Here is a 15,366-nt window from a genome sequence, read left to right as displayed (position 1 = left end):
TCATGGACAGGGGCGGACTGGCCACTGTGGCGTTGTGGCGATCGCCACATGGGCCGCTTGGTTCTGGGCCGCTCATGGCCGGTTGCTCAAAAAGAAGAGAAAAAGAAAGAAAAAGGAAAAGAAAGGAGAAGGGGAGAAAAAAGAGAAAGAGAGAAAAGGAAAAAGAGGAGAAAGAAAGGGAAAATAGAAGAAAAGAGGAGAGAATGGGGAAGGAGTATCTTAAGACATAGGCCCTATGGCCTGAGGCATAGGTCCGAGAGGCGAAGGCGTAAGGCCTAAGACATAGGCCCCAGGGCTTAAGGTATAGGCCCTAACACTAAGCTATTATAGGCCGGCCACTAGTACACCGTCGCGGCATCACCTACAAATGGCCTTTTGAATCAATTCTCTAGAAAGTAAACACAGCAAAAGGCCAATACTCTAGATGCGATACAGTCAAATTTTTAAATTTTAAGCCAACAGCAAAATATTGGGCTGGCTGTCAATGGAATATTGGTATTTCATTGCGGCTGTGGAATGAGGCTAGGGCCGGTATGGGCATTTGGTATTAGGCAGACATAGGAGAAAGAAAGGAATAGAGAAGAAAGGAGGGGGTCATTTAGGGGGATGAGTAATATAAGGGCCTACACAGTGTGCTCGCTGTTTGTTTGCATAATGATAGGGCCTAAGGCCTGTAGAAATAGGGGCATAAATCCCCCCAATATTTTAAAAGGGGGATGGTCCATACAAGCCCCCCATGATGACACCTGTTAGGCCTATGTGAGTTTCTGACCAACTCAATCTCATATTTGGCCATTTTAGCCTAAAAAGTGTCAATTTGTTCGCGCTTTGCGCGAATTTATTCCACTGCATCATCACCAGTTTAGCTTTAATATGCCAAAAATGTCTGCGCGCTTCGCGCGCATTTGTACAATAAACTTATGTCGCCAAAAGGTGCTATTTCAGGAATATTTTTCCAACCCCAATGTCAAAAACAAATCTACGCCACTGTGGAGTTTTATCACGCTCGCTATGAAATGATCAATGCAATTTTTGCCAAAGCTCACTACCATTCGCTAGATGCTGTGAACTACCAAATCGCAATAGTTTAAAAAAGTTGCTATTAACCTTTACCCAGTAGGCCTAAACAATTTTTAGCATTTGTCTTTTAATGATTGAATATACATGTACTCACGATATGATAACACAGTTCTGCATGTTCTGCAAAGATGTAATTCTATATGTGTGCAAATGAGTCAAAACATAAAACATGCATGCACACTACTTATAAATTGAATAACTGTTGGTTTGATCTTGATTATTGCAAGTGAGTGACAATTAATGGATAAAGAATATTTCAAGTCTGTACAAATGGAATTTGGCTTCAGAAATCGTTGTCAAATCCGGGCTTCCTGACCCCCTAGAATAGCTAAAACCCTTAGTTGTCCGGGGGCTTCGCCCCCTAGACCCCCACCAGGGGCTTTGCCCCTAGACCCTACCAGGGGCCCTTACGTGGGCCCCTGGACCCCATGCGCTAGTCGCTGCGCTCTATTTGAGTAATAGGGCCGGTCTTAACAAATTTGCCACGGCCGCCTAAAACCACCAGTCCGCCCCTGATCATGGAGTTGCACCCGAATGCAACTCGTGGGGTGATGCTACCAGATGCTACACATGCGGCCTATTTAATAGTCTAGGCCGACACTACACCTGCTGACTCTAATAGTATTATGTTCGACACCATTTTCTCTGCCTACACTTACCTTTAAAATTCCACTGACAGAAACTGACTCGTCTCGATATCACTGAATAGTAAACCAGTCGTGGTACCACACCACGGTATCGCACCCTATTTTTGTAACGATTAAAAAATCAAATCATAAATTTCTACCACTGAAGCAAATAAATGTTAAGTGTATTTTTAACGAACTTGACCTTAATAACATATTCCCCGGCAACATGCACTACGTCAAACAATACAATTATTGTCACAACAATATATGTAACGCACTGCACCGTGCAGCCCATAAGGGCCTGTGCAATAATTATGAGCCCTGATGGGAGGGTAAAGCGCTTTGTTCATACTTTAATAGGTCTATGCTATTTAAAGCGCTATTCCGTTTATTGTAAAATTTGGGGGGGGGCAATAAAAGCAAAATAACTTAACATATCCAAAATAAAAACTTATTACATATAGACCTTGCAAACTCCAGCATAGCTATATAGCTAGCTCTAGTACAGTTGAACATACTAGGCATGTGAGTTTTGATTCATTCGGCGTTCGGTTAAAGATACACGAAACGCATCTTTTGTTGTCATTTAGGGAAAATTATTTTAAAAAGTTAACCCCGTAGGTCCTACCGTGTATTTTTTCCAAAGGCCTCAACTTTGAACAAGTAGTTCATAAGATAGTTTAAGGATAATTTAATGAATTAATATCCACTATCCGTTACAAAAAAACGCACGCGTTTACGCCCAAACAAATTTTGACCAACTCCACCAAAAAGATTTGAAATCTGGTTTTTCTATGGTATTTTTGACCAATTTTGGTACAAATTTCTCAAAGTTGGTTAAAATTATTTTAAAAAAAAGCCTACGTTGACCGAAAAAATTTGGGCCAAAAAAACCTCCGTTTTTAGTTGGAATTTTCTCCAAAAAAGATTTTTTGCATCTTTTTTAAATTTAATTTTTTGATCTCACAAATGAATTCATCAGCATGATCCAGAGCATGATCAGGTCTTTGCCGTTCTAAAAATGTTTACTTTTATGTTCTTCAGACCAACAATTTAGCAGTTAGGCCTAAAGGTTTCCATAATTCCAGGCCAGACCACCCTTAAATCGTCAAAAGCGGCTGTGAAAGAAGGTGAACTTGACTCCTGGACTTGACCATGTTAACACTATAGTATTATTTTATACAATATTGAGCCAAATAAAAACCGAGTAGACCTACATAATCTACCCAAATACAATAATATACAAAATAATGCATACGATATGCGCTTGTGCCTTTTTATACGGTCCCTTATTTACCACTGATATATAGCATTAAGCGGTGCATGTAAATAATGTATTAAATGCCATGGCATGATCTCTGGCCTACTTATCATGATACTTTGGCAGACACTTTAATAATACTGAATGCTATCACGTCTAGCCAATCTGAAACACAATATATACACTCTTGACACCCTCTAGATTATAAGTAGGTCTATCCCAGGAAAAACTACTTCCTACCAAAACCATGAAAGAAGTAAAATAAGCACAGGGGCCACCTCATTTTTTTCCCTTCAATCCAAGATGGCGGTCAAAATCCCCCAAATCAACTAAAATCCCTAAAAACTCATGTGTACAGTACAGACTTAGAATGTTAAGGAACTATTTCATTTTACCACATTTATCGGTTAACATAATGCGCAAAAAACCCCAAGGTAATTCAAATACTCAATATCAATGAACATAGCCTACTTGTAAGCACCTTTGAAGCTTTAGTAGGCCTACATAATGTAGCCTACGTATAAATATGACCATAACGACACATGGATACATTGTGTTATTTCATCATACTTTAGGGGCTGTGCAATAATAATTATGTGTACCCCGGGGTGGGGAATTCTGAAACTGGTCTACCAAAAATCCTGCCCCCCTTTGACGTGACAAAAAACTTGGCCCCACCCCACCCCATTTACACACTAAGATTTTGGGGAACCCGAATTTAAAGCCTTACCATGCTTACATGTCTTATCATATAGGCCTAATGCGAGCGCAGCTAGCAGGAAATTTGGCATATTTGACCGTGTTCAGCTGCGTGTTCCTAATGTTTTCCTACACCTTTTAAGGGCGTAGGCTATGCCTAATAATTATAAAAACGGTGCCCAAAATATCTGGGCCAAAAATCGTTGCCCCTCCCCCCCTTTCAATCTGCCAAAAATGCTCCTAAGACCCGGGTCAATAGTCCTCATTTTGGATCCTTTTTAATATCTCGAAAGATATATACCAACAAGGTATGACACCCCGAGTGGTGTCCAATGAAACTCTTAATTTCTGGAATTCCAGATTTTTTTCCCAAACAATTGTCCGAGGGGTTCCGGTGGAATGTGCCTGGAATTCCATACTTTTGCAGAGGATGGGTCTGTTTTTTTGTCATTTCCTTCTACTCACCATTTTGCATTTATTTACGTAGGTATTCTCATCGATCTTTCGTATTTGCTTGATTTTGTTTATAAACTTGAAAAAACAAAACCCAGCCAATAATGTTGCAGTCAAAATTTGTCATTTTCCGTTTTGGCACGAAAAGTACAGAAGGTGTTTCACATACCTATATAGGGCCTCTCATGGTTGGGATGTGACTACAGCAAATATCATGGACTTTCTTTTTTAAAAATTATTCCAGGTTTGAACACACTTTAAAATATTACAAAATAATCTTCATCATCATCGTGGGTTCATATCTTGAAATGCTAATGCCAACTGAGAGGTGCCAAGAGAGAGAAAAAAAAAAAAAGAATATAATAAAAATAATTTCCCCACCAGGGGTGACACTCCTCATAAGACTCCGCTCAATAGTCCTTTTTGGGCCCTTTTCATACTCGAAATCCCAGGAAGGTATGCCCCCCGGGTATCACAATTATGGGTGATTCTCTGAAAAGAGTAACTTTTAAGTCCCGCGACTTTCGGCGCTCATAAAGGTTTTAAAAGCGGATTTTTTTTCTTCTTTTTTTGGCTTAGTCATGGACTTTTGTATGTATAAAAATAGTTAAGAACATCCAAGTGGGGAAAAATTAATTTCTTGGAGTCAAAAAATTCTTCAATATCTGACGACCCCCCTGAAAACCCCATGTCCCGATGTCACGCACCGAATTTTAGTGATTTTGTAGTACTTTTGTGAGCAAGTGTGGGAAGTGAAAATTACCACTGACTGGGGTAAATATCATGTCTAAGAAGGTTTAAATGCTTAAAACCACTTCTAAAATCAATATTATGGAATAATTCAAAAATTTGTGTCAAAAAATTGCTGTCCCTTGGTTTTGCATCATTGCCGTCACATTGGCATCAAAACGACTGGAGGTGAAGACCAAATATCAGAGGTCAATAATTTGACCCTGTACGCTGCCTTTTACAGACGACGAAAAATATCAACCCGGAATAGGTGCACATTGGCACTCTTTTCCTGCCAATTTTGAGGGTATCTTCAAGTATACACGCGCGTACCTTTATTCAACATCATCTCCAAACGTTTCTGATCAATTTGATATAAGTCTTATTGTTGAAATTTTCCGGAAAATAATGATGGTTGAATATGTCCCCAAGCTGTTGTGGTGATATGTAACACGTGGGTAAGATTAACCCTGCTATTAATCGTAAGCAATGTCTGAACCATCATCTCCGCTACATCAGTTGGCGTCACAATTTGCCGTGGCGGAGATGATTCTCTATAGGAATTCGTGTAGAAATATCATCTCCGTCACATCACCATCATCTCCATCACATCACCGGATCTTGAGATACAGCGAAGTCCAGTTTAGTTTATCAGAAAATGCTTACCAATTCTAGACCTTCTCATCTGTATGAATTTAATTTTCAAGTAGTGTGAAAACATTACTGAAATCAAATGTCTGTGACGGAGATGATTCTCTATAGGAATTTGTGTAGAAATATCATCTCCGTCACATCACTATCATCTCCATCACAGCATTGTCATCTCCATCACAATTGTTGTTGACCTTTATTTGACCTTTGACCCAGACAACGTGGAATTTACTATTTGGAAATGTAATTGATATTGTATGTGTTTACTATGTCAATAGAAATTTATTTAGTTATTTCAAGCAAAATTATGAATATACTTAAGTTTGTATAAAAAAATACTAACAGACATGACATTTTCCGTACAGCCTGCCTCTCATTGTCCCAACTAAATGACGAAAGTACAAAATCATATTTTTTTAAATGAAAAAGCAAACATGAATCAAGCAACTTACAAGTTATCCATAAAACTCATAATTAAGAGTTTTAACACATTTTTTGTCCTTATTTCTTTTTTGGCCTAAATGTGACGGAGATGATGCTCACCTGGCACAACCTGCAGATTACGCCCTCTATAATATAGAGGGCGCCCTAAAGATTGCGCCAAATATTGTTTTCATGCACTAGAGACTTACATCCTTACAGATATGTAAAGGAAACATTTTTATAATCATTTTCAAATTCATATTTGCCTATCTTCAAATAGTACACCTTTTCAGAGAAATACCCTTATACTGTCAAAGCTCCATGATTCAGCTATAGTGCGGTAACCGCTCCAGGTTGTTGTGCGAATACCCGGGGCGAATACATGTATATTCACCGATAATTAAGGATGCTGGATTTTGGAGATTTTGGTCGCCATCTCTGATTTAAAGGGCATAATCTATTGCAAAAACAACTCCATTCGAAGAGAATAATTATTACATTACAAGTTGACACTCGTTGCAATTTTTTTATGCGTATTTCTCCTTAAAAAAAAGAGAAATTGTGTTAGTAAAATTTGGGCTCGTACGGGTCCTTCCCCCGTTCGAAGCAAAATTAATTTTCAAGGCAACGTGCTGAATGACGTAAGTAAATGAAGCGGACACTATAGGGGAGAGTGGGGTAATCCCGAACACCTTTTCATTTAAGCCTATTACTACACATTAAAACAACGTAAGATAGAATAAACCATACCAATATCAAGAGTGGGCTTACCCGCCGTTCCCCTATGTTCACGATAACACATGAGCCTTGAGCTCTTTTCATGTTCATTCATGTATAAATGTGCGACCGTCAATGGTCAACAAAACGTATTTTTTAGTCCAAATGTTTCTCATGATTTTGATATACATGAATTATTGTAATATCACAATTTACTAATATATAATAAAGAAGGGCTGATTTTATCCATATGTTTAAAAGCCATTAAATTTGTAATACTTGATTCAGAGTTCTGAGAACAACAACGATATAGGTTCTGTCCATTGAGAATGTTTACAGTCCATTCTCTCAAAGCGGGCATATTTCATTTCATGACGTCAAACTTTTTTCTATGCAGTCAACGCTGTCTTGTTCGAAGGAACTCACCGCTTACAGTTGGTTTTTGCGGAATATCAATTTTAAACGTCTTATTTTCTCAAAAAAGGAGTCATTTTTATTGTCCTCATAATGATTAGCTTGCCAATGATATGATGTTGTTCGAGCAATATAATTTTTTATATGCCCTTTAATGAAAAAATTGAGGTGGCCCCTCGGCTTATTGTACTTCTTTCATCCAAAGTAATATGCATGCCAAGTATGGTTTTGGTGAGATACACCTGCCTATATTCCATGAGAACGAAAAGAGAGAACTTGGGCGTCAACCATGTGTTTCACATTGGCCTATGATTGATCTTTTAAACCTATAGACGTGATAGCATCCAGTCATGCAATGACTATGTAGGCTAGCCAATTGCTGGTAGGCCTATACATGCTTAATTTATGAAGTGTGTTTCGATTAAAACGTTAAAAACAATTTTAAAAACTTTATTGTACATGTATGTTTGAACAGTTTCTAGATTTAATCTGATTCGAGAACAATGCAATTCAGATTCAGATTCAGATTCAGATTAAGATCTCCACATACGAAAAATTAAAACCATTGCATGTTGAAAACAAATAGCTATTAAATGTATGAATGAATGTGTTTAGCTGTTGTTGGTGTTTTGTTTGTTTGTTTGTTTATTTTTCAATCGGCTGTTATGACCCTTGAGACCTTTCCAAAGTTATTACAAATTGGTTGTTTTTTTGCACCAGGCTTACAAAACTAACACAAACAAAATACTTTAATACAACGAAAATATATATTTGAAGTTGATCAAATAATGTTTTGATCATATGGCGAGTACCAATCAAAACATTTTAAACGATGGATGGTGGACATCTAGATTGAATTTAATCATAGGCGATGCCGGGAGGCGATGTCTCTCAAAAATCCAAAAAAAAAAAAAAGAAGCAATAATTAACCTCTGCTGTATCTTCCTTTGTAGCCGGAAAAACACACAGTTTTTTGGGGTATTTGGGTCAAAATAAGAAAACAATGAGAAATTTTTAATAGCGCCCTTCGAAAAATAGCAAACAGGCACAAAATATGCTCTACCTCTCCCCCTTATAGCTTCCGCAACAATACCGAGCGGCAAGGATACTGGACATGCTGGAGAGGGATTCGACCCCTCGCCTAGAGAGTGAATAACCACTCGCCTTTAAAGTATAGATGTCAATGGTACATTTTGGTTTGTTCCGTTTTAATATAACATGGAATAAAGCAAAATTTACTAATAACGATTTTGTTGTTGTTGAAAATCAACAGATTTAATACAACAATGATATAGGCTATACAAAAATATCGCGACCGGGACCCGAAGCGAAGGGAAACTAAATCGAACTACATAGGCCTATAGGAGTTGCACCCCGAATGCAACTCGCGCGTGGGTTGATGCTACCAGATGCTACACATGCGGCCTTAGTCTAGGGCTAGGCCGACACATCTACACCTCTGGCTAATAGTATTATGGTCTACACCATTTTCTCTGCCTACACTTACCTTTAAAATTGCACTGAAAGAAACTGACTCGTCTCGTTGCATCCACCCAACCCCTACCTGCAGACACACTGTTCTCGATTGATGAATTTATCCCGAATTTATCATTGAATAGTAAACCAGTCTAGGTATCGCACCCTATTTTTGTGACGAATAAAAAGTCAAATAATAAATTTCTACCACTAAAGCAAATATCGTCATATGGTGTATTTTTAACAAAACCTCAACAACATGCACTACAGCTCCACATCGCAATGCAGCGCCATCACAATAATACTATAGTATTACTAGGCAAATAACGCACTGTGTGATAACGCACCGTGCAGCTCATAAGGGCCTGTGCTATAATTATGAGCCCTGATGAGCTCTGATGGGAGAGGATAAAATGCAGGGGGAAGAAAAAAAGTAAAATAAACTTTTTGAATTGCTTGGCGTGAGACACTAGTAGCGGATCTAGAGCAGTAAAAAAATGGCCGCAACGCGGGGGTGGGGGATGTGGAGACGTAAGAAACGTGTAAAATGAAGACCTAACTGAAGCGATTTGGTGGACCATTTTGGCACTATTAGTGTGTAAAAAGTTTAGTTTGTAAAAGAGATAAATTATCAATGAAACCTTTCGTGGACAAGTTTTCCCAATTATTGTGGACCTATAAATTGCGTTAATTGGCAAATGTCAAAAGTAGAAACAAAAATGGGCACTTGTTTATTTACTACGCAGGGGGGAGGGTGTCTGAGGGCGATGTGTCCCCCAGATGTAAGAAACTTGTGCAAAATGAAGACTTAATTGAAGCGATTTGGTGGACCATTTTGGCATTATTAGCATGCTTAGTGTGTAAAATTTTAGTTTGTAAAAGCGATAAATTTGTTAAATGTTGGTCCATGAAGCCTATGGTGGACAAGTTTTCCCTATTATTGTGGACCTATACATTGCGTTAATGTGGAAAGTAGAATAAAAATGGGCACTTGTTTGTTTACTACGCAGGGGGTGGAACATTTTCCAAAATGAAGACCTAATTGAAGCGATTTGGTAGACAATTTTGGCACTATTAGTGTGTAAAGTGTTAGTTTGAAAAAGCCGAAAATTTACGAGGCCTTTCGTGGACAAGTTTTCCCTATTATTGCAGGCCTATATATATAATTATTATGTTAAACATCAATTGGCAAATGTTGAAAGTAGAAACAAAAATGCGCACTTGTTTTATTCACTACTGAGAAGTTGGAAAATTGTGCAAAATGAAGGTCCAATTGAAGCCATTTTGTGCATCATTTTGACACTATTTAAATCCTTGGGTTTAAATCATTTTCATCACAGAGAAAAAGATAACTTTTAAAATGCGTGAGATTTTACTAATTTGACAGCTCTTTGCGTGAGATTTACTACCTATAGGCGTGAGAGTATACTACCTTGGCGTGAGACCGTGTGAACTAAATGCGTGAGACTCACGGCCATTGAGTTGACAGTCCTGCTTAACATTAAAAAAATGATACTTTAAGCCGCGACTTTAAGGTATATTCTTTTTGGCACATCATACACAAGCTTACATATACATGTGTTGTGGTCAAAAAGGCAATAATATTTTTTTACCCCTACCCACTGGCATCTAGGACCTGTCCCCTTAATTTAGAATGAAATGTAATCAACAAATGACAACATATTTCTTTCTAATACAATCATGAAACGTTTATTAAAAAGGGATAATTGTTACAAGGTATAATTGTTTATACTCCTATAGACTACTCAACTTCACTGGGTTGTAGAACAACCTATGCCAGTTTTTAAATCTACTGCAATCCTTATACGGCGTGAATCGGCACTATTCATGCTATTATCGACACTCTCACAGAATTCTCTGGACACAATAAATTCATTTTTAATTGCTTGTTCGACAATTGGGCATTCATATCAAGTCGACGCTATTCATGTGAAGATATCATCGACACTATTCCTGTTATTGATTGTTCGACAACAGGATATACCATCCGCATCCCTCGGCATTAGTCTGACTACAGAGGGAAACGCTACCTATTTTATACAGTGCAAACCGGTTTTTTTGCCTTAGACGCTACTCGCGTTCAGCGAAGCGTGTATTAACCGTATCATAGAAGCAATCGCAAGGGCCGTGTAACGTTTCTTTGAGACGTACTTACGTCGCTTAGACCTATCAGAAAAGCGATTGGCAATATTTGATCGACAAGTCGCTAGCATGCCTTAGCGTCAAATCTCAAGGAGTTGATTTGAAGGCAACTTTGTTGCTACGTTGCTAGCCGCGACTGAAGGTCACAAGCGATTTGTAACCACACCCTGCGAACTGCTACGAGTGCTAGTATGATATGGCTATTAGAGTCTTCACTGGGTTTATAGGGGCGGTTTACAGTAATCACGGATCCGTCTGTATGCGGTGTAACAACTTCACAGCTATAATAATATAGTGTTTTCAAATCACAAAACCGTTTAACAAGTAATAAATACTGTAAATTTTGAAAGACAAGTTATAGATACAAAATATAGATCATAACAATATAAAATTGCACAAAGTAGCCTAGTTCGTAAAGCTAACGTACCAGCCTGTTTTTAAATTTCCATTTAAGTCTCATTCGTGATATTAATTAAGGCGCCAATTTCCCGACCAACTAATCATTCTGGGTACAAAAATTAATGAAATTCTATCATGTGCATATTATTGTCCTAGAAATTAAACTTATTTACGGTGCAAAATTCCACACAATGAACTATGACAATACAGCTATAATTTTTTATCAATTCTTTGGTTTAAAAATCAGTCCCTAAAATGAAATATAACATAACCGTTCTCTTTTCAGCTGCACAAAAGTGAATTATTATTGAAAGCACTTCTTCTACCTTGGCCATGTTGGCGTGAGGTTTTTCATGTACATGCATGTATATTCCAAACTGCCCATGGATGTTCCCATTCTGGTAAGTAAATATAAATTTCACCACGGACCTTTCAAATACATTTTGTTTCCAGCTCCAGTCATATATTTTATAAGAAATAAATTATCACTTTCAAAGTAGATATATCAGACCCATAGGCCGAAAAGTTATAAATACATAAAAAAGTTAAAAATATTAAATACGAACAGTATACTTAAAGGCCGCTATAAATATCTGGAAAACACATTAAGTTGGGAGCTGTACAAAGTTTGGTGATAGAGGTGAACATTGACTTGATATTGGGTTGTCCTTGAAAGTTTGCCTGGTCAACTGGATCCCCCTTTAAGACCACTAATGGGCCGATAAGGTACACACGATACATGTACTATATAATTGCATTTAATATCTATTACACTGAGTTGCTTTAGAATATTAATTATAATCTATGAGCAAACTGTCAAATTCGTCCTATTTGTAGTAAAACGGGACGATTTTCTGTTGGTCCGACATAAATTCATAATTTTTTAGATTATGACTTTATGTCGGCCACGATCGCAAACCGTAGTCTCGTACAAAACTAGCTTGGTTACGCTCCCTCCACATGTGGAGGGAGCGTAACCAAACTGGACGCGTAGGAGACTAACTCTGAGGCCGCACTCGCTGTCCTAATCCAAATAGTGCGAGATGTTTCGAGTGATAGAGGTGAAGTTTATGATGTTGTTTCTTTGCAAATTCCCAATGTTTTTCGCGTCCAAATGTATTGGGAACTTTCATAATGATTGCATATTATCATTTTAGAAGAAAAAAAGAAAAATCTAAAAATTTAAAAGATCGTACATTAAGGCTTTAAGAAGGCCCTGGAGTAACTATCAGATAAGAGGACGTTGGTCATAACGCACGCACATCCAATGCAACCCATACATACGGCTATACACTAACACACCCACCCACCCACCCACCCACACCTTTTCATTTCATTTCGCTATAAATGAAGACTAACACCTATACAAGAAGGCACCACATTAAAAATTTACCACCTCACACGTATTACAAAAATTAATATGCAGTTGAAAATCAGTCACATTGAATTTTAATTGATCCAGTTGGCGTACGCGTACTAGAAGTATAGCATTTGTAGTAAACTGCAATCTTTCAATTATTTAAAACACGTATTAATCCTTTTATTTTTTCAGGCATCAATTTGTTAATAAATGAATGCTTCCTAAAAGTCCCTCTGTCACTGTACAAGCGTTAGCTATTAACGTGTTTAAGTGTTTATTAACGTAATTAAATGTTACTCTGTATTCTGTGGACAGTGTACGCTATAGTTCGTATAATTTCCCCGAGTCAGTCAAGTAAAAATCAAATTTTGAGATTTTCTCAGAACCTGCTATTTTTTCCAGGAATCTGTTAGAAATGGATTCCTTGCATCATATCCTTTCTGAAAATGTATACTTTTATATACTTCTCATCATTACATTTAGAGCGACAATAAAAAACAGTATCTAAATTACGGATTCCATGAAGGTAGGCTATACAGACTATAGTAGGACTAGTCCGAATATAAAGTTCGCTAGTCCGAAGAGCTGTTATTGTCTCTCCTCAGTTGAAAGTACATGAAGTCCTGAAAGAAATAGGAAACAATCAGTTAAAAATTATTACTACAGACGAATCCATTTTCACGCATTCCTACACCTCAATGGCAGCCATAGCCGCGACGGGGACCCAGCTATCTCACCTAAAATGTGAAATGCGACCTTGAAGGGTATTTTAAACTGCATTCTATCACAGGTGTTACACGTAGACAAAAGAATGATGACAGTTTACAACACAAAAGAATCTAAAATAACATCAAATTTTAAGCGGGGTTTAATCCACCCAATTGGGCACTCACAACACCTGTTTGGTGCATGCGGGGACCCGATAATGACCGACCAAATCCTGACCATGACTTGGCTCGTTGGATTCGTCTATATATTGTGAAGTTGTTTTTCATCGTTAGGAAGCTCTTGTGCCAACTGAGGAAGACTAAATTACGAAACACACCGACCACATCCACGAACCACGACCATCAAAGGGTCATGCGCGACCATCAAAGGGTTAAGTTGAATGTATGATCGTATGGCGGCAAACGTTTTGAACTTATTTTCACTATAACTTCTGACGTAATGAAAGTATACATTTTTGGAAAGTAAATGATGAAAGGAGAGCAACTGTACCTTGGAAATTTAGAAAATAAAAATAAAAGGTATAAAACGGTCTTAAGGTCTAAAAATATTTTAAATTGATAAAGATTACATTTTATTGTTACTAACTTGTGCTTACTTTTCAAAATATGGACCGAAATAGGTCAAACTTTGTGAATATATATATTTTTTGGGATTGGAATTTGGTAATTTAAAGCCAATTTTGAACATACAGGCCTTGCTGAATTCCTTTCATCATTTCCCTTTCTAAGTATAGCATCATATTATAAATCGCACCCATGTCTATACTTACAATAAGAAATACTGCTCCAATCAATGTTGCTTTCACTTTGACATCCATGTCCATAGGAACTGTAAATGAGAAAGAAACTAGATATATAGCATCCTTTAAAGGCTGCGAAGTCTAGCCGTGACCTTGAAATGACCTCTGATGACCTTGAAATGACCTTCACCACGTTTTGCATCATATCCACATAACATATACTAATTTTCATTCAAATTGACCAAACTTTGCAATTTGACACCTTTTGACACTTGGTTGACCTCTGGTGACCTTGAAATGACCTTCATAATATTTTGAATCATATCAAGATCACATATACTAATTTTCATTTAAATTGGACATCTTTAGAATTTTACCCCGTTTGACCCCAAAACAGACCCCTCCTCCATGTTTAAGCCAAATCTGATTACAATCGTATATGAACATAATGCTAGAGCCCTTTTGGCATTATTCTGATGATCACAGCACTTAATATGCAGAAAATATTGAATTTTAAAGTGATTTTCAGTAATCAACCATTTTGTCCCCTGTATGACCTTGAACTCAAAATCTGTGAGGACCCCATAGACACCAACTAATGCCAATGCATATGTGTTAGTCGCATCTCTGTACTACAGGGTTCAAAAGAAATAACCCCCCCCTAAAATTACAAAACATTTCTTTGCATAACTTGACATGTATTTTGTTGATTTGAAAAATTCAAAAAGCTGTGAATAGAGGAATCGTTTTGCAACCCTCTCAAAGTTGTTTCATTTGCAAAAACAATATTTTTGGTCAAAAATAATCACATTTTCCAAAAATGATGCTTTTAGAAAAAGTTACACTTTACGACATTATGTACAAAACGTTCTCGATATTAATGTTAAGATTTAATTCTTGGTTTTTTCCTTCACCTTTCTGTCTCTGATCCTTCACGCACCGATGCAACCATAATTCAGTGCAAAACAAAGATTTTTTGAACTTAATTTTGACGTAAAATGAGATTTTCTTTGAAGTTTTTAATCAGCAGTTGTTTCAAAATTGGCAAATCACTGGAAAGAGAAATGACCTCCACACGCATACATTTGACTAAAAGGGTGAACATTTACCTGTATTGAGTCGGTTGAAACATCTTGCATTTTGATTTAAAATGATGGCTTTCTTGGATAAATGTGTAACACGCATGATGTGGCCACAAGAGATTGGCTGCATGCAGTTAATTGGCTGGATGCTGGTTTTCAACCTCCAATCTCTGTAGGCCATTTTTTTCTTTTCATATACGCCTTTATTCAAGAGAGTCGTTGCTATAGATCTTTGCAACTGTTTCAGTCTACCATTTGCAAACAAATTTTTCATCTCTTCTAGCCAACGAAAGAAATAAGCATCACACTACAAACCTTATTTCTATTCCTATAGTGATTTTACCATTTTTGAAACACCGACT

The 15,366-nt window shown here is 37.4% G+C and overlaps 2 protein-coding genes across 4 annotated transcripts in view; both read right to left on the bottom strand.

Moving 5' to 3' along the window:
• The window catches only part of LOC140157335 (phospholipid scramblase family member 5-like), a 37,529-nt gene extending 28,760 nt beyond the window's left edge, over positions 1 to 8,769 (bottom strand). The window contains exons 1-2 of one of the 3 annotated variants that reach the window (XM_072180490.1): positions 8,564 to 8,769; positions 1,740 to 1,825 (exon numbers count right to left, since the gene is read on the bottom strand). The gene's annotated coding sequence lies outside the window, so the exon portion shown is untranslated. Of the gene's footprint in view, positions 1 to 1,739; positions 1,942 to 8,563 lie in introns of those variants that run through there. The other 2 variants (XM_072180491.1, XM_072180489.1) reach the window with 2 other exon arrangements.
• Positions 8,770 to 10,276: 1,507 nt separating this feature from the next.
• LOC140157337 (phospholipid scramblase family member 5-like) overlaps positions 10,277 to 15,366 on the bottom strand; it is a 72,565-nt gene continuing 67,475 nt past the window's right edge. Inside the window, exon 11 of the transcript XR_011859668.1 lies at positions 10,277 to 10,324. The gene's annotated coding sequence lies outside the window, so the exon portion shown is untranslated. The remainder of the gene's footprint in view (positions 10,325 to 15,366) is intronic.

The sequence above is a fragment of the Amphiura filiformis genome, chromosome 7 (assembly GCF_039555335.1).
Source record: "Amphiura filiformis chromosome 7, Afil_fr2py, whole genome shotgun sequence".
NCBI lineage: Eukaryota > Metazoa > Echinodermata > Ophiuroidea > Amphilepidida > Amphiuridae > Amphiura > Amphiura filiformis.
The sequence above is the reverse complement of the archived record's forward strand: the minus strand, read 5'-3'. Positions and strand labels throughout refer to the sequence as shown.